Raw genomic sequence first — 27,931 nt, forward strand, 5'->3', positions numbered from 1 at the left:
CTACCTTATAGGTATTTCATCATCTAACACAAACTTTTCCCACTTGTCTTCCGAGTACTAATCGAATCAACGTTTACAACAATACCATCATCTACAGATATATTTACGAAACCACACATACACACTCAAAAGATCGATTGTGCCACGAAACAAACACGTGTTCTGATCGAAACGTATGTGTGGACTCTTGACAATACAATAATAAGTGCACGATACAAATATATTTTTAAAAAATAACCCCTTTTACCCCTCCACCTTAATTTACTACTCTGTCTTATCACGTCTACTAATGCATAGCCTATAATAGTACAATCAACACAGCAGATATTGCACCTCGACCTACACGAAACAATCGAGTGCACAACTTACTTACCCACACATAGACACAATATGGAAAAAATGTGTTTGTTTTGAAAAACTGTACGAGTAACGATTCTAAGAGACTATTGGAGTAAGAAATTAACAAATTGGTAGGTAAATATGAAACCATGTGGCATGAGCTGTAGAACGTGTAGTGCACTCTATTCTGCATTTTATAGACTATTTCGTTGATTCGTCCTAATCGTTGGCTGCTGCTGCCAGCTAAATATACAACCACGCAATGGAATAATATGGATAGTTCATTCTTTCATTCTACTAAGTTACCTCCCTTACCTCTCATGCTCGCTCATAGATATCGAAAGATACGCACGTTCATTTCCTTTCCTAAATAAACCACCCTTGTAAGACATACAGCTAAAAACTCGTAAAAGGTTTTCTCTAATGTATAATGGTATACCTTGAAAATGAAACAACTACTACCAAAGATGTCGCAGAGCAACAGAAACTGCTACTGAGTCTGTTTGCAATCACTTTTGCAATCAGTAAACAGTAATTTTTGAAGGTCAATTAATGAATTTGTATTTTGTATGTTTGAACCAGATTAACCCTTGGTAAGTCGCTGCTGAATGAAAGCTCGGAATAGTCGCACCACGGAGCTTTCCTCCGGATACTATCTCCATTAGTCGCACTATGAATGAAATCTCCGGATTTTTCTTATTGGTAATAGTCGCACCATGAATGAAACCTCCGGATACTACACAACGCTTTGTGCTGCATGTTGATTTTTCATACACACTCTTATCACTAGTAGACAGTAGTGTAGCCCTAGTGTAGCTTGTTAGGTATGGTGATGGAGGGCTGAACGGAGTGCGAGGAGTGATGGCATGTGTACACAATGAAGAAGATACTTGTTTTCGAGAAAAATCTTTGGGTTGACAGGGATAGTATCACGTATTGCGCTCTCGCAGCAAAACTAATTTCTGTATCAAAGTATGTTTGCGCTCATTTTGTAGTCCAAAGCTTCAGGAACACAGTGGTGTGCTCAGTTTTTTTTTGTTTGACTCATACAAAATTTTTTGAATGAATTCAAAGTGATCATAGTGTAGTTAAGTGAGGTTAATTTTCTCTATAAAAAAAAACCTCAGTCACTTCGGATGCGTCCAACATTTTTACAACACGTTGTATAGAAAAATTGAATACACCACCGTGTTCCAGGGACTTCAGACTACAAAATGACCGGTTACGCGGCTTGCTACAAGAATTATTAGGCTTGCAGTTGGAGCGTAAAGTGCACTAGTCTATCCCAGATAATCTCCGAGGACCCGGAAGTTTCCTCACGTCAGTAATGTTGACGTCTCAACAATTTTTTCGAATTTAAACGAAATTTGGCGTAGACGATGGTGGATTATAAAAAAAAAAAAAAAAAAAACATTTCTATGGTTTTGGTTTTTCAATATTTCAATTTTGCATAGCACTTAAATACAAGGATTTTTACAAATAAAGCTCAAGTACTGGATTTTGTTGAGTGAGGTAAACTGGTGCGTACTAAACTTTCATAAGGACATTTTTTAAAATAAATAATATTCAAGTTACGCAATCCGGAGGTTTCGTTCATTATGCGACTAATAAGGAAGTTTCAAAGTGCGATTTAGTCGCAGTATGAATGAAAGCTCCGGACCTATCCGGAGATAAGCTCCGTCTTGCGACTAACCAAGGGTTAAGGAAATATGAGATCATATTCGAATAGAACTAAATTGGACCAATTTTGGCACGAAGCCAAAACCTATAATCAAGTGTGGGAAACTGAGATTCCTCTAAGTATGACACCCCATTACAAGAGTGAAGTCGAAAAAGTTCCAAAAATTTTCATTCAGTCCCTATCAAAGCCAGAAAAATCAATTTTTTCAAATTGGAAATTCTCTAAAGTACTTGACAGGAAAAATATAGCGAAAGGCAAATTTTGGTTTTTGAGCCCTCTTTAGGAACGTGGTGTAAAAAATCAAAATGAAAATTTTTTGAAAAAAAAGAGCTTTCTAAATCACATTTTAGCCCAAAATTCAAAATTTGAACTGATTTGGATGTAACATGCCCCCCCCCTCCTGGCCAGCCAGGAATTCACAGTCCTGAGACACGGATAAGGTCATAGTCTGCAACAGGAGAACCAAGTCACCCTGGTTACAGATATTCGGTGAAATCTGTGATTACTGTGCTTTGTAGGTACTGTTGTTTTATTCCAAAATGTTTCAAAAATGGCTCCATAATACTCAAAATTGGATCAAGTATGACTTAAGTCTTCTTACCAAATCACCACACAAACTGCAATCTCTTACTGGCTGAATTGAGCAGCAGAAAGCCTGAATTGAAAGTTTCACTTTTGAATTTAATAGCTAAAAACCAAAAGTCAAAAGTTTCATTTCACAACTTTTCTTCTCTGACCTACATTTCAGATATAAAAAAGCGAGTTCTATCCTTCCCATCAATACACCTTCATCCTGCATGCACCCGAAATTGAACTCACACTGGCGTAATAACTCACTTTCGGCGCACGTTACTCGCAATGAACAATATTAATACACTTGTAAGCCACATTCAGTATTTAGTTTGCGATTACACGTTATCGTACACCAGCGGCGGCATAATTTCGCGGTTAAAGGAATAGTTAAATTATTGTATTTAAAAAAAAAAAAGAAAAAAAATCGCGCGCAATTCGTCCGCCCGTAGTATTATAATTTTCAACATACCAAGGTCAAAATAACGGACTATAAAATTAGTTAGTCAGCGAGAAATAGAAAGAGAGAGAAATAAAATTAACCGAAAAATTAACGAGATTATTCTGTCGCTATCGTCGTCGTCGTCGTCGAAGTCGTTACATCTACGTCATCGACGGCGTTCTTTCCTTCTTATGAAAATGTTCGATTCGCAGTACTACATACCTACATGAAGTGAATACAAATCGATTATTTTATATTATTTTTTGCGAAATACGAGAAAAACGAGTAATTTGATAGTAATAGAAGTAGGGTTCAGAATTCAAAGAAATGAGCATGCACTTGGTGCAATTTGCATGACGTTGAGATGCACAGGTTACTCACTCACTAAAATCGCTACTTTCCGCATTGATTTTGATGAATTTCTCTCAGTCTCCCTACAGAGGGAAATAATTTTAAGCATGTGGTTTCCGGATTGTTGGTCACTGATGAGCAAAGAAAAAACACGAATTTTTCATTAAATAAATCAGTAGAACCGTACTTTCATTTCAAACTTTCATACTCAAACCATAATAAAATTCTAATTCGGAGTATAATTTTTCATTTTTAAAATTCGTCAAAAATCTCTCGAAAATTCATTTTATTAAACCAAGGAACATTCGGCTAACTCGTGCTTGACCATACATACAACAAATCACCCACTTTGAGAGACCCTGCGACGCGACACACAAGTTTAAAACCGAACAGAAGTGGAACACCTTAAGCGACGATTATGAATAGAAAAATCAACCTGTGCTAATCGTTTAATTCTTCGAGTAAAAACAGCGACGTTATTTTTTCTTCTAGAACTTTCATTTTAAAGTACTTAATCAGCACCCTGAGGTTTTTAAATTTATTTCAAAGAGAATTTTACGATCATTTCTTCTGCTTTTCGTTTCATATTTTCAATCAGTAATTAAATTTTGAAATGGACCCATAAACCGTGTACAACAAACCCAACCAATCGACCTTTTTGGCAAATTTTTCTAGGGACAAACCATATTTCTTTTCATTTAACATCAAACGTGGGCCATTTTCCACAACTGAGTCCCTCGGAGGTGGGGTGTTGAAATTGGCCACTTTTCGGTTGTTGAAGAGTAAATTTCAAGATGTTTATTTTGAATTCTTTAAACTTTGATTGCTGAAAAGTGATGGAAGATGAACTTCACGTTCCACAACACTAGGTACTCATTTTTTGGCTATAATGGAGCTCCTTGTATTCTCAAGATTAATGCCATACAACCTCATTTCCAAGCCACCCTTGTTTTGCTGTAATGTTCTATCCTCGCCCCTTCCCCTCTGGTTATCAGAGATTTAGCATCATCTATCAAAGATTTATAAGTGAATAAAAAATTCAACTTGTTCTCTGCAAAAAACGACATTCGATAAAAAAAAAGTACGAGGATACGAAATTTTCACTGAACTTGTGGTTTCTTTACATTCCTTTCTTTCTATCGTTTTGAATTTTATTTAATCGTGGATTTGTGGTAGAAAATCTGAATCCTTTAAATTAACCCTTTCGGCTACGAGACAAACTGACGGATAAAATTTGAAGTGCTTTAAACTGAGTGAGGTCGATTGCTGCCTAGAACTCAAAATTTGCTGGAAATCGCACATTCAGAAAGTATTTATGTCACAAATGGCAATAAACCTTAAATTGTCTATTATTCCATTTATGACACCGAATAGCATTATAAATCAAAATCAAGCCTTCTGAGGCATCTGATATTTCAAGATGAAAATATTGATAACAAGCATTTTTGAAAATAGAAAAAAGGATGAGCTAAAATAAAATAAGTTTGTGTAAAAAAAGAAATTATTGAAGAAAAATAAGGCATGCGACTTCAGATAGTTATTCAAACTGCAAATGTTTGAAGGTGATTGCTTGTGGGAGGATTAAAATTGATGGAAAAATCTTTGTGTTATAGAGAGCATTTTTTGAAACTTTGAACACTCGTGTCACCATTCAACCTGAAAAGTATGCCATCATTTTCATTTTCTGACACATACATCTCTCTTGAGGCGATTTGCTTGAGTGAGTAAGTTACCTCAGAAGATAACTAGGTGAACTTTTGCGAGCATTTGAATTTTATGATAAATACTGTGTCATAATACAGCCCTCAATCTGTTTGTCATAAGGAGATAATGAAAATAAAATACGTACGTCATGTTGTGGAATCACTGGAATTACTTTTTAGAAGTCATCTTACAGATAATGAATTGATTGAGCGCAGTCTTTATGACACAGTATTCATCATAAAATTCAAATGCTTGCAAAAGTTTACCCAGTCATCTTCTGAAGCAACTTACTCGCCCAAGCAAATTATCTCAAGAGAGATGTATGTGTCAGAAGATGAAAATGACACATATTTGTCAGATTTTCATTGAAAATTAGCGTTGAATTGTGACATGGGTTTTTAAAATTTTGAAAAATGCTCTCTATAACACAAAGATTTTTCCATCAATTTTAATCCTCCCACAAGCAAACACCTTCAAACATTTGCAGTTTGAATAACTATCTGAAGTCGCATGCCTTGTTTTTCTTCAATAATTTTTCTTTTTTACTCAAACTTATTTTATTTTAGTTCATCTTTTTTTCTATTTTCAAAAATGCTTGGTACTAATACGTTCATCTTGAAGTATCAGATGCCTCAGAAGGCTTGATTTTGATTTATAATGCTATTCGGTGTCATAAATGGAATAATAGACAATTTAAGGTGTATTGCCATTTGTGACATGAATACTTTCTGAATGTGCGATTTCTAGTAAATTTTGAGTTCTAGGCAGCAACCGGCCTTACTCAGTTTAAAGCACTTCGAATTCTATCCTTCAGTTTGTCTCGTAGCCGAAAGGGTTAAGAAAATATGGAAAAAATAAGGAGTTTTTTATATTGTGCTAAATTCAGTCCGAAGTTGAAGAAAAAATTGAAGGTAATCAATGATCAAAATGCAAAAACTCTCTTGCAATCAGCGAATAGCTGATGATTTTGTTCATCAATTTTCAACGATGATTTTTTGCTGGCATCGTAAAAATTCCAAGCAACCATCTCATTAAGAAATGTGCCAAAAAAATCCAAAATTTTTCCCATTCTCAAGTCAACATTTTTGTGGTTTTCCAAACCAGTGGAAATCCTAACAAAAAAAAATATAAACTTACTCGGAGCACTGTACTTACTGACGATTGAATTATTGCAAAGTGAAGATTCGTTACTCACCTAAAACAAACAAATAAAACAAATGATAGGTTAGTTGGTTGCAAAATCATCTCGGGATACTACATAAAAATAAAAATATACATAAACAAACAAAAAAGTAATCAAAGTCATTTCATGAATAGAAATTGCTAATAATATGTCACATAGTACATATTATGTTGTTGCTGAAAGTTGAAGATTAATTTCAAAAATTATAATATCATTGAGGCAGGGTGAGGGGTGGGAGGCAGAAAAGTCACTTTCAAAATTACAATCATCAAGCTTCAATAGCCATGTACAGTACCCAAACTTGCTTTTTTTTGTATCTTAGAATCAAATGAGCCGAAGTCAATCCTCAATATGTCTTACACGAACTCATTTCAATAATCAGATCCCTCTAAAAGGTCGCACCGATAACAAGTAACAATTCATCTCAAATCCATGACCAATTCATAAACGTCTCCCTCGCGTTGAAATTCGCCTTAATTTCACAACTCATTAAATCGAGTCAAAACAAAACCTCACCATTACCTAGAATACCCCTCAAATTCCACCATTCCATACATCACACGACCTTTGAACACAGCTACGAGTACAAACCTAAAATTCCTACGAATCGTTGTGTAAAAAAATCCAAATCTCAATCATTATCAAATCAATGCACCGTAACTGAAGATAACACGTTTTAATCAATCCCTTCACCTCTCAATGCCCAAACTTTCATACCAAAAGAAAACAAAACGTTGAAAAAGTAAAGCCAATATCGTCGTCGATCATGTATATAGTTGGACCATTGAACCGACCTCGAACCTTATTGACGACCAAACATCCCCTAAAGCGAACCGATTCTCCCTTTTATTGCCTATTTCCAGGTCAAAGGTTGGAGATTTGACAATAGCTACAGAGAAGAAGACGTAGAGGCAGGATTTCTCGCAAGCTAGCTCGTTGCTTTGCTGTCGAAAAGAGTAAAAAATTACATTCACCTCGAACTCGACGACCGCATCAAGTGCGTCCTAAAATACTCCGCTCGTTGGTGTTTTCCATTCATAAAAATAAAATAATAACGTACGAGTACGAGGCACGAGCATGACGACGATCAACATGCACTCGCCTCGAATAAGTTATGGTATTTGGATAAACTTATGCACAGATGAGCTCTACGGACGTTGGTATTTCGCGATAATTCCAGCGTGAGAAAATTAATAAAAAGTGCGAATTCTAAAGTACAAATAATAATGACTAATCGTTAATTTTTTTCCTCTCGCTTGTACATTTCTGAAGCAATCGATACGATCAGGAACCAAAAAGTCTTATCGCACCAATCGTGTTTCAGGTAAAATGGCGAATTACGAATAATTTCGTGGAAATAAAACGGACGCAGGTATCGTTAAAAAGAAGAAAAGTAGTTCACACATATTCGTGGATCGATATTCGCGTAGGTAGAGTTATCAATACCCTTGCTTTACCCCTCGGTTCTCTCGTTATCGTCGTAAAACGTCTCGAAAAACCTGGAACAGATGAAGAATTTTCTTCATAGACGATAACTCTGGGAGCTAATTCACGTCCTGCGTATATTTTTACACACTCGACTGATCCTCGTAGATACGTATTTTGACGACACCGCATCGACTTGAAAATATAGCTACTACGCATTCGATATATGTATTTTGCTACTCGTATTTGCTCCGATAGTCACCTGTATACAGATACACAGCTACACTATTCCTTCTTAGAGGAAAATGTTTCCATCTAAATAGGAAAAAAAAAAAATATTTCAACGAACACGAGCAAACTTTCTAATTAAAGAGCTTCGCGTCGTCGACTCATCTTCGCTCTCTGTGCATAATGGTGGTCATTTAAATGCGGAATTATTACGTGTACTCTACTAAATTACTCTCTATACTTCGAATTTAATTTCACCAACGACGCTATACGATGGTGGACTGATGGTGTTGTTGATGTTGCGATGTCGTCGTCGACGTCGTCGTCGCCGTCGCCGCTGCACAATGTACATTAGACATGCACCACGTACCCCGACCCTATTCTCTTCTCAGTGGTCAATTTTCTTTTATAAATCTTTCATACGTAATTACCTAAGCTTACCTATACCTCTGCGTCTAGGTGTATGAGTTAGAATACGAGAAATACACTGTAGTAAATTTGTTCATCGCCCCTCTCCCCATACCATCATCTCGTACACGTCTTAACCTTCGGTATAGATTTCATCAAAATTTCGATTCCAACAAGAGCTTTTTTCCCTCCTACATATTTCTAAAACGTTTCTCTTTTTCACAAGAAATGACAAAAATGTCGAGCAACGTTCTTCTTTTCGTATCATCTGATTTCGTCAGTTTTTATGACTTTTTTGCTAATTCACGTGAAAATAATCGATGTGCGGAAAATTTTCGACGAACGAGCAGAATTTTCCATCGCAATACTACCTACTTACACTACATATATCTACGAATAGACATGTATGTATTTGAAATTCACAATCTTTTGCCTATTAGATTTCAAGAATATTTATGATTCCACTACGAAATACGTACTTTTGTGCAAAAGAATCCGCGCGATTTGGAAATTGGAATTTTTTCGATACTTGTAAAAATTCAATTCACTTTTCCCCTCCCTCGACTTTTCCTTTTACTTCAGAATTTGAATCATCGGAAGTAAATACGTCTAGTTTATACAAAAAAGTTTTAAACTTGCAAACTCTTCCAGAAAAGTTTAGGAATTGAACTAATATTTTTGATATGAGTCAAATTTTCTACCCTGAACCTTATGAAATTACGAGTCATGGTTTTTAAAAAATTCTAACGTTAATTTTTTGGTCCGAGGTTGCATATTGGGTGAGGAAAGGGGATGCTAAAAATCTCATTTATTTCAACTCGATTGGGGTAGAAAAGACTTGAAGAGATGACGAGTAAAAAAGGATGAAGTAGTCTTCTCACCTCAAATAAGTAAGTATGCATTCAAACTATCAGACCTCTTGCACAAATGCATTTTTCAAATATGTACGTACTGTACTCGTAATAAACTTTTATCATTTCCGGTTTCATCACTTCTAGAAATAATTCTTTGAAAATTATTGCATCATCAAATTTGATTTATTCAGTTCAGAAAAGATGCAAAATAGCGAATATGTGAAAATATTTCTAATTCGGATGAATTATGTAATTGCTCTTATCGATTATTATGTATTTGGGAAACAAAGTGACGGCAAAGGGGAAAGAGTGCGGATAAAATTCTCTTTTTGGCTAATTTTTTGTACAAAATTTGGAAACGTTTTTAACAACTGAACAAACGTTTGAAGAATTGGTTGAAGTTCCAACATATGGATCAACTCGATTTTTATTGGAGAATGAAGGGAAAAAGAACTGAAAATGTATTATCTCTAAATTCAATCAAATGTCCGATTTTCCATTTTTTTTGAACACAAAAACAGTGTAACAAAATAAAATTTGTAAACAAAATATTAGAAAAGTAAAAAACATGACATATACCTATCAAAAACAAAAAATGTAAAAGAATTTTTTTTTTTTTGAAATTTTCCCTCTTTGGTCAGAAAATTGGTTCAAAAATGTTCTCAAGGGCAAATTTTGATCTTCAATTCAAATCATTGTTTGAAAAGCATAATTAGGAAAATGGTTGTCAATTTCAATAAAAATACATCAAAACAGGCGAAAAACTCCAAAAAAAAAAATCGAAAAAATTTGACAACGATTTTTTTTCTGCAAGAATATTGATAGGAAAGGGTTGTGATACTTGGACAGTTGAAAATTTTCGCAGAAGGTGATAAATAACCCCTAGTGCAAGAAAAGTGCAACTATCAGTAAGTATACAGCGAGTAGAAAGACATGGAAAAGTAAGATGAAAGCAGTAGCTAGCAGTACATTTGAGGAGCGATATTCCAAAACGCCCTATGTCCATTTTAAAAAATTAATTTTTAGTCTGGTAAATTGGCTATTTAGGCGGGTTTAAAACTTTATTTGGGTGGATTTATGATGTTAGGAGTGTAGCTATACACTTCATCCACCAGATACCGCTAAAAAAAATTCAATAAAAATGGACAAAGTGCGTTTTGGAACACTTTTTATTTTTAAAAACGCAATTCGAAAAAAATGCACTAAGGGCGTTTTGGAATATCGCTCCTCATTTAATGAAACATTTGTAAATCTTGAAATTTTGAGGCGGATGGGGGGGGGAGAGGAGGACGAATCAAAATTTACTCAATTCGAAATTTTTCAAGTCGAAACTTTTCATTTGCGAGATAAACTAGAAAAAAAAAACAGATGAAATCCAAAATTTTGAAAGTAGAAGAAAATAAAATGTAATGAAAAATTACAAAATTTTATTTAAAAATGGAAACTTTTTATGCATTTTCTAAAAAAAAATAAAATTTATTGGCAATTTTTGCAAAGCTGAAAATTTTTGACTATTTTGAAAAAAAAACCGGTATTTTCTTGAACGTTGATGATGAAACAAAACATTATGTTGATTTTAATTTTAAGAAAGGGGCGAGAATTTTTGGCAATTTTTCAAAAGAGGACTTTTTATTGAATTAAGCAAAAAAAAAAAAGGACAATACAAAAACAGGATATGATTTGTTTCACGAATCAAATCACTTTTTTCCCAGTTTCTTTCATTTTGATTTTCACCACAAACTCGTTGTATTTGGTCATTTCTGTACTTTTTAATGCCAATCATCAACATTTCATTTCATTATATCAATAGTCAGGGCTTTTTTTTAGAACACGTGAGCCCCAAACAAAATTTCAACAATATCAAAAAATTGCCATAAAAACTAGAAAAAAAGATGAAAGAATTGGGGGGGGGGGGGGATTTTCGACATGCAAAAAGGAATCCTTATCAACCATCCTTTCCTCTCTTTCCACATTTCCACCACTCGTCTCCATTCTGAATCATCATCATCGTCGTCCACGTCCACGTCTAGTCTTCATCGTCATCGATACATACTCCCTGACGACAACGACGACGACGACGACGACATAAATCAGCGGCCATGATAATTACACTACATACACTAGAATCATCGAAGGCTGCAGTCGTCATTGTCACCGACCACATAAACCATCTTGCCTCTCTTTTTGTCTACTCTACCTTCTGTCTTATGCTATGCACGAGAGGGAAAAAAACGCAAACGTGCCGCGCCACCGAAAAAAAAACACACGCGGTACCAAGTACCTAGATATACGTGTATAAGACCACATTCCAGTACTTCTTTGCGCGCAAACCCCCGCCCCCTCACTTGGTCTTCCATCCATCTCGACAGTCACCTTTCACCTATCACACAATGATGCGTCTCTAATCTGTCAAACATCGCGATTCTAATTACCACAAGACCAATGAGATCGAACAGAGGAGATGTACCTAGCTAAACCACTCGGGCGCTCCAGTCCATCGTCAATAGGTACTCCTTCTGACTCATCCCTCTACCTTGCTTGATCTACACCACGTCGTCGTCGTCGTCGTCATAAACACACTAGACTTGTAGAAAAAGAAGTACTCGTACTAAGCGATTTCTGGTAGGTTCTGCTCAGAGCCAGGTGTACCTGTAACTTCTTACGTTGATTTTTTTTTTGCAAGAGCTGCGCCAACATCAACGTAACGATCGAGTCTCCGGGGACAAGACAAAATGATGAAGAGAAGGTAACTGCAGAAGAAAGAGAAAAAAGGCTATAAATAACGTACACATGTAGTGTACAAGTATAAGTCAGCACTGTAAAAGAATAGCTCGCCGTCTCTGTCTCATGATACCGCAATTGTTGCTGCGATGCCCCCCAGTACATACCTCTGCCATCGTTACAATATTCTGTATTGCTGTAGGTACTTAGTGTACTTATGTGTATGTATGTACTCGCATTACTTATAGGGAAAGAGAGGCACAGATAGAGAGGAACACCCTGCGCAGTGATACGTATATATTTAAGAAAAACGCCAAATACACATACACGTCGTATTTCTCTCTTGACCTTCGATTACTTAGCCGAATAAAAATTTTAATTTGTTTCTTAATTTTAATGACGCGCGAGCGCTGGCACGAGCACATACGCGCAATCTCTCAACAACTGTGCATACGTACATTACATATGTACATATAATGTACTGCTAGTAGCATGTAGAGCTTCTGCCAGTCTCCAAAATGAAATAAAAATGTTCGTGATCGTGTTATTCCGACACGATTCAAAGGGATGGACAGAAAAGGCAGAGCAACGTGTGTTTTTTCTGCTTCAAATCTTTAGGGAAAAGAATGCATCGATGGATCGAGCTCTTTGAAACACTTAGTTATAGTTACGTACTCGGTACTGTATGAGCATATCGTATCGTACTTTTTGCATTCTCATCTGATGAGAGTATAATTGTCACCTAAGAATACAAAAAATTTAAAAATTGCACCCACGTTGACGCTGATGATGACAGGTCAGCTGTTTGAATGCATTACATAAAAATAAAACAAAAATTTTACAAGATAAGGTAATTTCAAAATTCAAAGTCACGATTTTTTTTCCTTCAAAAAACGCTCACAAAAGTTCTTAAAAACATGCAAATATTTTCACAAAAATTTTCAGGCGTCAAAGGGTTGAAGGATAAAGACGCAAAATTAACTGGAGGTATCTCTTCATCGAGCAATTTTCCTAAAAACAAGTGAATTCAGGTCAAGTCTTGAAAGCTGTTGCAATTCAAAAAAATGATAATATTAGTTTTCATCTTCCAAAAATTGGAATTCTGTGACGTGAATCGTCTAAAAACTCGCTCAAAAATGTAGTTTAGACGAAAACCAGAAGAAAACAAGAGCAAACCGAGATCATTACCAAAGATTGTGAACATAAAGGATGAAAAAAAAAATGTCGGAGGATTTTGACCCACGAATTCAGTAGAGACTTTCATTTCCAGTTGAACGACATACAGACTGAGCGTACCTCGAGGCGAGAAATGAGCCCTCAAAAATAAGGGATTTTTGAAAAATCATGTTTTTTTCGTTTCAGCATTTACCTAACCTGCTTTGAAAAAATTACTCACTTTCAAAAGACATAGGGTTAAAAAGTACTTTTTTTTTCTTGGCTATATGGTCTAAAATGGTAACACTACATTCCAAAAGTGGTAACACTTCTGTGCTCTTAGGTGTTTACATCTCAAAACAGGACTTTTCTTATCACTCAAGAACTTCGGCGATTATTTCACTTTATTTCATAGTTTTAACAAATATTTCATTTACATGATAGCAAGAATGCAAAACAACTCACCACAGGTAAATTTAGTTCTATTTAATGTGAAATTAGTGGAAATATAGCATCGAATAAGAAAGTCCTGTTTTGAAAATGTAAACGTGCCGCGGTCTTCAACTGGAATGTAGTGTTACCACTTTAGACTATATAGCCAAGAAAAAAAAAAGTACTTTTTAACCCTATTATACATTTTGAGATTCTGTGTCGGATCCAAAAACACTTTCTTTGCTTTTCAGGTAAATTCGTCCTTTGACAATATTTTCTTTCGAATGTTTCATATATTTTGTTCTTGAACAGCCGAAGATATCATTTCTGAATCCGAGGAAAATTTTGGAATATGGTGACAATTTTCGGAACAATACTACTATATTTCAAAAAAATCGAAAAATCCCGATACTCAGTTTTTGGCAATTTCTTGATTTTTTTAAATCGACAATGAAGGTCGGAAATTGGCAACAGTGTAATTCTAAAATATTCTCGCGGTTTCAAAAATTACTTTTTTCAGTGTTTTCACATATTAATGTGTAATAATCGAAAAGAAAAATATATTTTCAAAACACGATTTTAACCAAAAATAAGCGATTTTGAGAGCCCGTAGCTCCCATTCAGAGACAAACTCCATGGGTTGAAAATCATTTTTTGTAACTTCCAACTCAAAATAAAGATCTCCACTGAATTTGATCGAAATCTTCCAATATTTTTAAGTTTCTGTACTTACTTTTGATGAAAAATGTCAAGAAATATATTATCAAGCCACAAAAAATATGAGAAACTACGAAAAAAAAATTAAATATGAATTTACAACAACTTTCTCAAATAATGCTTCCACTTTCATCTGAATTTTCATCGATTTTTCTTTTTCTTATTCTACGAAGTTATTCTCATAATATTTTTGAAACTTTTTCTGGAAATTTTCTTTCAATTTTTTTTTTTTTTTTTTTACCAAGTTTCAATGATTTTTACAGCACTTTTTTCCTAGCACTGTAAAATTTCAGCAACATTACTTCTGAGTTTCGACGCCATATTTAAACCGTAAGCATTTCACTTTTACCCAGGCCATTTACATTGAACAAAAATTTGTTTTTGTTAAAAAACCAATACAAAGGGGTCATTCACTTCCATTACATTTATTAAACTGAAACATCCATGTAAAGTCCTCCAAAATTCCCTAAAATATCTACCAAATTTAAAAAATTGAATTCCTAGTCTTTTCTTCAATTTTTCAATTTTGCAGACATATTCTGAACCCCCTCCCCCTCTCAATCATAATAAAATACTTCGAACAAACATCATGAGTTCGATGCAATTAAATTCATTTTGGGAACAATTTTTGTGACCAGATTCTTCGATTTCTCCCGTATTTTTGACCGTTCATCGAGTAGTCTGGTCACTCGTCGAATTTTCTCACCAGCTAGTCAAAGATCAAAGTCGAAGTGAAAACAATATTGCAATGAAACATCCCCAGCATAGGAGAAATGAGTGATTTATTTGATCAGTCAAAGGACTCATTAAATTATGGAAACCGTCACACTGTCGTCAGTCAAATTCCATTGTAAAAGAAGATAGTGCAGTGCCGATTTTGTTTCAGGTTTAATGTACACCTGAATATTTACAATAACGAACTATTAATCATTCTACAACGTATAACAATTGGGTTTTACTCACCACACACACAAAAGTGAATAGATAAAGGTACACAAAACAGGTATTCCGGTTACCAAAATGAAAAATCACGTTCGTTCTCGTATTCCTTTTTTTCTTTTAATTTTTTCACATATTTTTCAAAACGGAAACAAAATAAATTCGGCGAAGTCAGAAATGCATTCATTTCTTCCACAAATTCTCACCTTATCATACCTAATTTTCAATTTTGAAAACAAATAAAAGTGCGAGAAATGACAATCGAGACACCAAGAAAAAATTTGGAACCATTTAGGTAGGTATATCGCAAATTGCTCTCTGAAAAAGGGACGAAGGGAGCCTGACTAGTGAAAACTACGAAGCAAATCAACCAATTACATATAACACCCTTCAACCAATTTTTACAATGGGAAAATCTGTGATCACATCTCAACAACTCGTATGCCTCAACCCTGCTCATCATATAGAATCGTAGCATTGGAAACAACCTCATCTATGTAGGATAATTGCACCAAGAGTGAGACCTACGAACTCCAACACATTTAATTCTAAACACATACTACTGCGGTACTGCATAGAGCAATGTGCATACAATACCTATGACTGATCGTTAATTAACGTCGACATTTTCCATTTTCGATTTTATAACTCATTTTTTAATTATCGTCGTCGTTGTCGCCACACCACCGCACCGCCGTCGACGTCGTGGTTAAGAAACAATGAAATTATAATTAATTTTTCTCTCTCGTAAATTTTTTTTCATCTTATTTTACTCTCTAGCGCCCATACGTCAGCAGAAGTGCATACATGTACTAATGTACTTCTCGCGTTCTTACTCGTATGTACATCTATCTATAGGTCTCCTACCCTCCTCCTCACCGAACAGTATCGCCTTATAATTAGCGACGTTATGAGAGACATTATGACTGCATCGTGTAAAATATCTTCTTGAAAAAAAGAACAATAATCAATTTACAACTAAGTGAACCAAACAAAAAAAATCATCTGAAAAATTACTCGTAGTTCGCTCGAAGAATGGCGATATAAAAATCAATGCTGACGGAATCGAACATCAAAATAACACCACACTCATCTTTTCTCGATCAAAATGTCCCCGAACGAAATTCAAACAACTAAATGAGCTAAATTTTGAAAAATATTATTTCATAAATGGCAAAAATCAACGTTTTTTCGAGTAGAATTCACAATTTTTTCACCATTTCTCGACCTTTGGACCTACATACAATTCGCACCGTCCATTTCATCAACCAGAAAACACCCTGTTTGTCAATATTACTTCTTAAATCAATTGGAAGACCCCAGCATCGCCCAAAAAAACACATGGAAAATGGCCACAACTCACAATGAAAGCTGCTGCGATTAAAAAAGAATTTCGAAGTGTTATCTCCTGATGGGAATTAAGACGTAATTATTCTGCAATCGAGCTCGATAAGATACACAGACTGATAAAAAGGATCACCAACGACAACACTTCAACACATTGAAACTTTTCATATTGATTTTTGGTGGCATCATTTGCCTCGCTGTTATCATTAATTTTCAAATCGAATTCTGCGTAACTTGAATGATGAGAATGAAAGGGCAGTAATCTTTCATCATTTTTCCACCCAACAACTTCATCATCGCCAATAAATCAGGTATCATAGATATCTCTGTAAGTAAGAAGGCGGAGAAACTTGACTGAAATTCACAATAGGAGTGAGGGAGGGAGGGAGGAAGGGGATAAGACGATTTTGAATTCCTCATTCCTTAAAAAAAAAACCATTAGAAGAATTGCCGGAATAGAACATCTTGGCCTTTTATCAATCGTAATCAAAAATTGATAACTGAGGACGATTGCATGACTGAATAGGTAACATATAAACTGAAACTGAACAAATTTTCGAAGTAGGTACCCGCCACATTCAAAACCACATGCACATGATTGCTGTTTGATTGGAATCGGAAAAGAAAATATAATAACGTTCGTACATACAAAACACTCAGTCATCATAAGTATACACGAATACGTAGTATGTGCCTGTGCCTCTCCCCTTTCTTCGTTCTAAGACACTACTTCCTTATCTACACAGTTTTATGCCATGTGTATGCGTTTCTTCGACTACACACAAGTCCCATGAAGCACGAGTACTCAGGCACCTCACCTACTTCAAATTTCAGTATATAAATTAATCAACTCGTCGTCATTGTCGTCATCACCAACATTGGAAAAAAAACATATTCAGCTCGAGCAAAAGAGGATTTTGAATTATTAGCTGTGGTGTCCTTGAAAATTTTTTCAAAATCCCATTGACAACATACCAGCACTTCATTTTTTTAAACAAAATATTTTGGATTTTTATCTGCTCTAAAAAATATGGACCAAATATTTTGAAGTTTTTTCTGCTTTATAGTCAAGTTTCAGTACCTAGGTCGAAAACTTGTCAAATTTTCCATCATTTTCCATAAAATTGGGAAAAATTTTCTATCCCAAATTTTTTGAATTTCCCTTACAATTTCGAATCAACGAATATCAACAGAAATTCAACAAAAAGTATGAAGTAAGGAATAACTGATTGAAGATTTCCAACCATTGAATTGGTTCCACAGCAACTGGTTCGTGGTTCATAGGTCTGATATAAAATAGTCACCCTATTTGAAAATCAAATTTCATATCTCAATCCTAAACTTGCAAATTTTTTAATGAAAAACTACAGTTCCTCGACACGAGTCATTTGACCAGATAAACCATCATGGTGGTGGGTATGGATCCACACACAACGTGAATACATCAGTTAGGTCTTCGGTCGCATACATTGCGGTGAAATTTAAACTCGTTCTACGTCACGACGATATTCGTACACGAAGATATAATCTAACTGTTTGTTGTAAACGTTTAAGAGTATACTACACGAGAGAGGAAGAAAAAAATGAGAAAGAAATACGAACGGACAAAAATACTCGTATAATCGTATCGTAGCGTATAGTAATGGGCGTACAGGTAGAGCTCCAGCGGTCAATTCCAAGAACCAGAAGAAAAAGAGAAGAAGAGGAACACACCAGCAAGAGCGAGAGATTTCCGTCGTCCAGTGTCCGCTCGCTTCGCGATACACCTGTTGTAAGGCTGGCTTGGTCGTGTGTTCTCTTCTGCCTGCACTGTGGTGATCAGCAGGTTAATAATGCAATGGTACGCGTCTACTCTACACTAAACCATGGTCTTGGGTTCGTAGTCGACTAGTCGTATTACTATATTGACGAGGGTCGCGAGGGTGTTGTTGCTATAGCGTTAACCTTGTTACAGGGAGTCTAGGTCAAAAAGACCTATTCATAAGAGCAGTTTTACACACTGAATAAGGGTCCGGGGTATTGAAGAGAGTTCACTGACATCGTCCTTGTCGTTTTGTCGTTTGTCGATGTCGACGATGTTGCGATTTATCTCAATGGTGCCTATAGAAGCAGAGGCGACACAACGACGACGACGGAATACTGAAGACAATATAGCACACGCTGAAGAAATGGCAAAAAAAGAGCAAACAACAGAAACAAACAATGGGGTTTCCAGATACCTGATCAACCACCTAATGTACCTACACATATTGTTATCTGATACTATCCTTCCTACAAATTTACCAAAAAAAAAGTGCAGACGACCCAAGTTTCTCGAGTTGAAAAAAAGTTAGGGTTTCAATGATGGCCAAACAGACTCAAATGAACATACTCGTAAGAAACATTCAGAACCCTCACATAAGCTAAGAACTGTGCCTTCAAAATTCTGAAAAAACAGTAGTTTCGATATCGAAAAATATTATCGAGTCACACATTTAAGTAGATACATTTACAATCACCCTCCAGCGCTCATAAAACTAGAAGAACGAAAAAAAACTGCATTCTGTGGTACCAAAAATACGCACCAAGTATGGCTTCAAAATTTAAAAAGAAAACTATATCAAAAATTGACCATTTTTCAACGTTGAAAGCCACGGATGTTAGTATCTGCAAAGGCCAGAGGTTCGAAATTTTTGGCACATTCATTAGAACCTATTTCGCTAACATTGAGATCCGTACTTTTTTAAAATTGAAAAAAAAACTGAAAAAAGACCTATGGCACTTTATCATAAAAAAACATGTCTGGATCTTGACAAAACTTAGAGAGGAAGTAAACTATGAAAACGGGACAACCTAGACAATTTTGAGCCTTTAGCCACATTTGAAACTGAGCCAGAGGTCTTCAAAATAGGATCATTTTCAAAAAAAAGGCGGTTTTTGTCATTTTTGAATACTACGACCTCTGCAGAAATCTGGGCATCCCTTCCCTCCGAAAAAGGTATGATTTCAGTTTCTGAATCATTCTGATATGTACGTTGATTTTGAAATTGAATACCACTTTTAGTTCTCCAAAAGCGACTTGAAGATTGAGTACCTAACGAATATTTCGATTTTTCATCAACAGGACTCGTACTCAATCCCCCCCCCCCCCCAATAAAAAACTACCTACCTTCAGCAACCAAAAGCGTGACAAAACATGAGCAAACCATTTCAAAGTATAGAAACATATCCAAAAAAAAGGAATAATACAAAAATGTTCTCGTTTCACATTTAAAAAAAAAAACATTTTGCAGCTTTTTGGTAAGACAAACGAGAATTTTGGCTAATTTTAAAACAAAAAGTGAAATTTTTGCAATATTTGAAAGAAACAATTTTTGGCAAAAAAACGAAACTGATGATTTTAACAAAAGGAAGCACTTTTCGGAAATTTCTGGCAAAAAAAAGGGCCTTTATAAAAGAAAAAAAGCAAGACTTTTTGGATTTTTTTTTTTTTGCAAAAAAGCAATAATTCAACAATTTGTGAAGAGGACCTTTTGAGAATTGTTAGCAAAGAAGTGATACTTTTTGCCAAATTTTAGCAAGAAAACGACTTTTGGATCATTTTTGAGAAGAAAGATGAAAATCCTCAGCAATATTATAATGCTGAAAAATAAGAATTTGAATTTTTTTCAAAAAAACATAAATTTGACAATAACTTTAACAAAATGCAGCAATTTTGGCACAGAACTTACATTTTTCTTGCAGGATTTTTCAACAATTTGAGGAAAAAAGTATAATATGACTTTTTGATTTTTTTCTGCATAGAACGACAATTTTCAGCAGTGTTGCCAATTTTTGAAAAAGCGAGCACTTTTAAAAATCTTTAGCAAAGAAAAGACTGAAAATTCTAGCAAAAACTGGGACTTCTAGTCAATTACTGGCAAAAAATGATGATTTTCTGCAATATTTTTCGAAAAACAGAGACTTATTGGTTAAAAAGCGATAAGGTACCTACTATAGGGTAATTTTCAGAAAAAAATCCAATTTTTTTGTAATTTTTTGCAAAAATGCGACAATTTTTTCAAATCAAGAAGCGAGACTATTTGGCAATATTGTCAAAAGGTGTATTTTTGATGCACTTTCGCAAATTTTTCACGTATTGATATCATTAGTATTTTTTCACTTCAAGATGTATAAAAACATTAGCATTATATTTTTGAAAATTTGATAAAAAAGTTGATGAGAAATCAAAATTTGGGCAATCCAGCCATCTTCATGTTGCTTATAAAGGCCCAAAAAGTGCAGGTATTGAATATCAAAGTCGATGGGTCAGAGAAGTTCAGAAACTCAAATCATACTTTTATGGAAGGGAAGGGAAAGGGTGACTAGAATTTTGCACAAGTACTCAGGAATGACAAAAACACGTTTTTTTTAAAAAATAACCCTAATTTGAAAACCCCTGCCACAGTCTCCTGTATATTACGGCTCGAAGGCTGAAAATTTTTTGAGTAGTCGCTCATTCGAAGTGAACTCCTGAAAATCATCTGTATCGTCATTAGAAGAACATGTGATCGTCATTCAGTCACTAATTGAACACTTGAAAACGACTGTTTTTCAACCAGCAAACCGGTTTCTTAAACAGTTTTCCATAAGCAAATTCGAAAGGAAAATCGCTTTCTATTTTTAGTAATCAAACAGTAAAATTCCGAAACAAGATTCTAACAAAATATCTACATTAAAAATCAGCCCAGAAACCCCAAACTAGTTCAAATTAACTACTTAATCGTCGAAGATACGAAAAAAGCTTCAATAAAATTCAAATGAAAATTTGATATTTCGATGTTCTCGACCGAAAATCCCCTTTCCATCACATCCGAATACCACGACTTAAGGTGACTAAAAATCCACGTGCAATCGTATACCTATACAGTCCAACAAACAAGAGTCCCAATAATATAAAACCTCACCGCGTGAACTATTCTTGAAAATTCGAGACACCCTGTAGCGTATATGGGTCAGCAACCTGACCGTCAAAAAAAGTCGCACCAGACCAAATGGTTCGCTACCTTCGGCAAGTACACGCGATATTTATACTCCTAAAGCTTTCGTAGTCGTAACCACACACTACACAGACATCGTGTATTTTCCGAGCATACGGTACCAAGTTCATTAAAACCATCGTACTCTCTTCGCGTCGCGACGTCTTGGTCTTGCGCGCGCACGCTCTCGTCCGATCCTCGCCGTCGTCATCGCCACCACACCGCCGCGCCGCCCCGTACGATGCGTCGCGTCGCGTCATTCGCCCCCTCAAGCCATCCAACTCTGACGGAGTCGAACAGAGGCAGAGCAGAGGCGCGCTTATGTAACCCGAAGCCCGGAACGGCGGCGTGGCGCGCGACAGGACACCTCACACGTTGATGGTACCTTAACCTTGATGCGAATTATCTACGTAAACATGAACGTATGTACCATTGTACCATGCATCATACGAGCATTACGAAAACATACACGATACAGACAAAATCGCATCACGATCGTCATAGGGCATACGAGGATCATAAATAGACACTAAAACAGGTGAAATTCTTCACCTAAGCATGGCTTTATCGTCAATACTTACGTACCAGAAAGAAGGGCAAACACCATCGGAGAAACTCGCCGCGAGATCAACACCTTCGTACACCGGTAGGTCCACGAGAATCTTCAATAATTACTGCAAGGCAGCAGGCAACTGGAATGATTTACCAATATTCTTGGTGTTTCCAAAGACCAGAAATATAATACGTACGAGTACAACCACAACGAGTTCAATCGTACACAGCGCACTTGCCAATTCTCCGATGTATACAACTTCATCGGCACAAGGTAATAATTTATCGCGAACGCGAAACAACACGAATAGTATACTAGAAAATAGAGTCGCGATCAGATCGTCGCTATAGAGAGGCAGACGGGTAGAGTAGTTCCTATACAATCTAGGTATACACTTCCTAAACTACTACCACTAGTATTACTGCAACGTATCGCAACAGAGCACACTCGATTGTGTAATACACACCATTCGTCGTCATCATCATCTTCTTCATCATCATCACCATCACGGATGAATTCGCGGCTTCTCTTCGCGTCTCCAGTCCAGTCGATAGTCCAGTGTTGCTAGATATGAATGTACACGTACACGAGCACACACATATGCAATAATCATCAGCAGGTGAACCGAATACCGATGAGAGTGCTTGGTGGTCAAACTTCACTCAACAAGCTTGTCGTTGTATCATCGAATCAACAACGCGGCGAAATAAAAATCACTCGGTACAAAATTTGCAACGTTTTACAAAACACGACCGATATCGCAAAATGCCAAGATCGAAATATCTCACCACGCCAGACACAAGTCACCATGCACTTCAACTGACATTCAACAATGAAACTGAACCAAAAGGTATTTACTAACGGAATCAAAAGCCAACGCATACAACACCACCTCTCTTCTTTTTTCGTTTAAATCAATTCTTGGAATTATGCAGATATAGATACCTTGGTCCACAGGGTAGAGGGTGAAATGTAACGTAAAAATACCATCCTTCGAGACGACCGACGTCATCCCCGCCAAATCACTCACTCCACATACCCTGTACATCAATCGCATCTTACTCTTACAATGCTAACCGAATCTATTGTCCTCGGTGAGCGACAAACCAACGAAGAAAGGAAAAAAGGAAACAGCAGCATAACCACTACCTTTGTACTACATATAACGAAACAAAAAAACTTTCAGCCACTAAATGTATTTTTTTGTCTTACAATAGGGACGAAGACGAATGTGGAGAATTCCTGGAAATGGTGTTCATATATTACTGCGAAACCATTGCAAACCGGACAGACTAACAAAAATCAAAGAAACTATTCTAATGTTGCTCGTGCTGAGATGTAACGTTCCCATTCAAATTTTAGGTCATCTTCGAGTTCTCACAACTATTCTTCTAACTATAAGTAATTGAGTCAGTAAAAAGTAATTTCTTTGGGGACCAATATGTGTTCAACAACTCCAACATAACTTGTTCAAATATTTCAATGAGGAAGGGGAGAGGTAGTAAACTTCTTCCTTTTTCGAAAGCAAAAAAAAAAATCTAAACTCTGGAAGAAAATGCGAAAAAATTTAAAATTTCTGAATACGATTGAAAAACTAGAAAAAGTAGGACTTTTTTTTACACGTTTTCCAGAGCTTTCAACAGAAACAGTTCTCCCGAAAGAATAGAAAAACGTCTGAATTCTGAAAAAAAAATACTCCAAGTAAGTCAACGAAATATTTCTAAATTTGATCTAAGAAAATGGCGAAAGCAGATTTTTTGCAATTATGGAAAAAATCAGGACGTTCTAGTAACTTTGTCGAAAATGCAGGACTTTTGACAGGAAACTTTTTATTACATATATTTCAATTAGAGGATAGAAGAAAGGCGAAGTCGATTAATACCTTATTCAAGTCAAAATAATTCTTCTATTTTTAAAGAGGGCTCGGAAATATGAAAAAGGTGAAATTCAGACAGAAAAAGCACTCGACTGAAAAATTTAGAAATTTGATGGAAAACAGATGGAAATTTTTTTTTCAATTTTGGCAAAACAACAGGATTGGGGGGGGGGAGGGGAGAAGGACATTAAAATTTTCTCAGGTCGAAATTTTTGTTATTTTTACACAGGACTGAAGAAAAAACTCGGAATTTTGGCACAAAAAGCCCATGACTGGAAAATTTTAGACAAAAATGTAAAAAAATTAGTTTTTTTTGAAATTTTGGAAAAAATTGGACGTTTTTGCAACTTTTGACAAAAAAATAATGCGTTCAACAGAAATTTTTTTCAAATATTTCAATATTTTGGGCGAGGGGAGAAGAGCAAATTGAAATTTATATTTTCAGAGAAAATTAGAAAAAAAATGAAGAAATGAAATATAAAATCCTAGAATACAGAGCAAATAAAACAAACAGAAAATTTTAATGAAGTCAGATGGAAGAAAAAATGGAAAAACATCCCTTTGTTCATGCAATGCAATTCGTCAAAAAAAGCAAGGTTCTCAACAGGAAATTTTTTCATTTTTAGAAAGGACAAAAAAACAATACGAATAAAAATTCCAAAAAAATAAAAAATTGCAAATGAATGGAAAAATTTCAAGTTTTTCATTTTTAAAAAAAGGAACAAAGTGATGTTTTTTTTGCAAATTTCATCAGGACAAATTCAGGGTAAACAGAATAAGAAATACCTACTGTAAAACACCCCGCATCTTTCGAAACTGGGCTATTTTCCCCAAAACGAGTTGAATATTCGAGAAATATGATCACAATACTCCATCCTAATTCATACACAGCAACCTCAAAATTCTCTTTTCAACCAACTAAAATGTTCGATTACTCGCTCATCCTCATGCAGTTTTCTATCAATTTTACATCCATATCGGTTGCAAAACACCGCAAAAACAATTCTCGCGTGCGAAATATCTTTAAAAAAGCGTCGTTGTCATGTTGTTAAACATCCAGTAAAGTACATCCAATCGATAAAATTTCTTTCGCTTTTCCAATTTCTCCGCCAAAAATTCGCATAAATAATAAGCAATGTATCCATGTAAGAGAAAAATCTCGACGCATACATATTTGTAATATATTCGAACTTCATCGAGCATAATACTTCATGAATCATTAGCGATTAAACATTGGCGACGTTGCCACATATATCCAAAATTATACTTTAGCACGCCGTAATAAATTCACTATCGGAACGAGAGAAAATAAGTAAGCACGAGAAATACCTACATAGGTAGCAGGTAATGAATACTAGGTAGGTACACCTATATAATACATATAATATCCATATACACAACATACGTTATCTCATACACGGTAACTCGTAATTCCATCGTCGTCGTCATCGTCGTCGTCGTAGCACTATCAATTAAATAGAACAAATTTCAGGGAAACTTTTCCCCAGCCATGTTGCCAAACACATCGCGTTTACTGGTAAAAAGTAAGCGGAGCTCTATTCGACGAAATAATCTAGCTTGTATATTAAAATAATCGTACTGATGATAATAGTCTCAAAAAAAAAAAAAAAAAAAAAATACAAATGAATCATTAATAGCAAATTGAATAATTTTTTTCGTAGAATGCGACGTTGCCAAACGATTATTTAATCGGAATTTCAAAAAAAAAATCACGACGAGTTACGCGTGTGCGATTCGTTGATTTATGAGTTTTTTCGCAACTGTTGCTCCCGCTCGACGACCCCGATGGCGATTTGTTTGAAAAATTACAAATTTCTCGAATTTTTATCAAAATATTCTATTTTTGTCACAGCGATGCCAACATTTTTATCGAATTATTTCGTAAGTAAGACGTTGCAGGTTTATTTTTTCTTTTTATATAGAGTAGAAATAGCCGAAGAAGCTGACTTTCCTTCGGCAGTCTTTGAATGTCAATCACCTTGGCCACATATCTGAACCTGTAGCTCAAAAAATGAATTTTCTGGAAAATTTTGTACGGTGTTTCGAAGAAATTGATGGATTGGATTACGAAGTTTACTCAAATCATGTCTTATCTAATACTTAATCTGACATATTTACTTATTTATTGATCGATGGATTCGATTTCGGATATGCTTCATTTACTCACCTGAAACACAACATAAACAAATCATTTAGTCAACTTCAGAGATCAGAGAATTACGAGTACAAATAATAAACAATAATAAATATATCATACGCGTATCGTAACAGTTTACTTTTATTTACAATATACCTAATATTTCCAGCGAAAAATTAAAGAATCTACTCGATAGTCCTTTCAACACGCTGAAAAAGGATACCCAATTGCACAGCTCAGAAATCTATTCCATTTCTCAAAATTTTTCATCTCACCCAATAGCCAAAAAAAACTTCAAATTGAACACGTGGGAAGAATATTCCACAAATACACCTATCAGTTCAGGTCACGGTACCCCTACCCTTCCATCTCGTTCGGAAATTCTCAAAGTTAAACGTCGAATTTTCCTATCGAAGGTTGAACGTTTTAAATTTCACGAAAAATTCACAGCTACACGTCACAATATTAAGCTTTAAAACTGCATTAATTTATTAAAAGTACACCGATGACGACACATCTCTAATAAAATGTCCGCCGCGATAATTTTACCGCCCTCGCCCTTCTCACCCATACAAATATACTCGCGTAGGTACAGAAATACAACGGACTAAACTTGCAGGTGGTAGCTTGGGGCAAGAGGAGACGGGAGGATCATGATAATTAACGACTTCGCGCGCATTTATAACACATTTTGGTGTAAATATGTAATGTACATAATGTAAAGTATACTGCACACAAGTCGTATACACGTACACTTTATCCATATAGGAAGACATCCCACGTAAGTATACCAAACACTACGGTAGCATACATAGGTAGTTCGTGCCACCATCGTCTTCTTTAGCCACCACCCCACCTTCATCGCCCATGTTTTTATCACCTCCAACTCCAAGTTAGCAACTATTAATTTACATATTGCAAGAAAAGTAGCAGGTACTCGCACATATGCATATATAAATTCATTTATGGAAAGCTGCGATGAAGACGAATAAACTTTTGGAAGGTTTACAGTTCAGAGTCTAGAGCTAGGATTTGTCCAATATTAGATTCCAGCTCACTTACAGTCACGACCAATTTGACTTACTTTACCATGTGCCAAAAAAAATGTGGATCTGTTCTACAGGAAGTTCAACAAAATCGCAAACTAAAAAGAAAAACTTGAGAAGAACCAGTAGAAATACGTTTTCAAAATGAAAAAAATGAGCCAATACCCACCCCCCCCCCTTCCAGAAGTTTACAACATCATTACATAATACAAAATTTATGAATTTTTTTTTAAAACAAAATTCTGAATACAACATGCGAAGAAACAAATAATATTGGTATAATTTTTTTTACATGGGAGATCTCCAAACTAGAAGATAAATTCTGAATCCATGGTAATTTTTTTTTTTAATTACTACTTTTTCACTGCTTTTCATCAACCAAATTTTTAGAAAACTCTCTACTCGACCTCCTTCACCTCTCCCTTCCTTGAACAAAAAAAATGAGCAATTCTTAACAGGAAAATTTTTGAAAAAATAGAAATTGGAAGAAAATTTGTGTACGAAGTATTTTTCAATTTCAATCAAAATTATTAAAAAACAAGCCATCAGCTATTCGCTGATTGCAAAAGGGTTTTTGCTTTTTGTTAGGTGCTTTTTTTTATTTTTTATTTTTTTTTCGTAAATTTGATCACAGCCAAAAGCAAGAAGAAATTTACGGAGTAACGAATTTGCAAAAAAAAATAAAGAAAACTGAATAAAAAGCTTCTGGTCTGGCTTTCGCTAGCTTTTAAGTTGCTACTTGCTTAGCTAATAGCTTTCAACCCCCCTACTTCCTCAGCTTTCAGCTAGCTTTCTGCTTTCCTGC

General features: G+C 35.4%; 1 protein-coding gene across 6 annotated transcripts in view; it reads right to left on the reverse strand.

The window, feature by feature from the left end:
• The window catches only part of LOC135833410 (chromodomain-helicase-DNA-binding protein 7-like), a 116,652-nt gene that overhangs the window by 49,214 nt on the left and 39,507 nt on the right, over window positions 1-27,931 (reverse strand). The window contains exon 1 of one of the 6 annotated variants that reach the window (XM_065347209.1): window positions 22,079-22,434. The exons of the other annotated variants lie outside the window; for them this stretch is intronic. The gene's annotated coding sequence lies outside the window, so the exon portion shown is untranslated. Of the gene's footprint in view, window positions 1-22,078; window positions 22,435-27,931 lie in introns of those variants that run through there. 6 annotated transcript variants of the gene reach the window in all.

The sequence above is a fragment of the Planococcus citri genome, chromosome 1 (assembly GCF_950023065.1).
Source record: "Planococcus citri chromosome 1, ihPlaCitr1.1, whole genome shotgun sequence".
NCBI lineage: Eukaryota > Metazoa > Arthropoda > Insecta > Hemiptera > Pseudococcidae > Planococcus > Planococcus citri.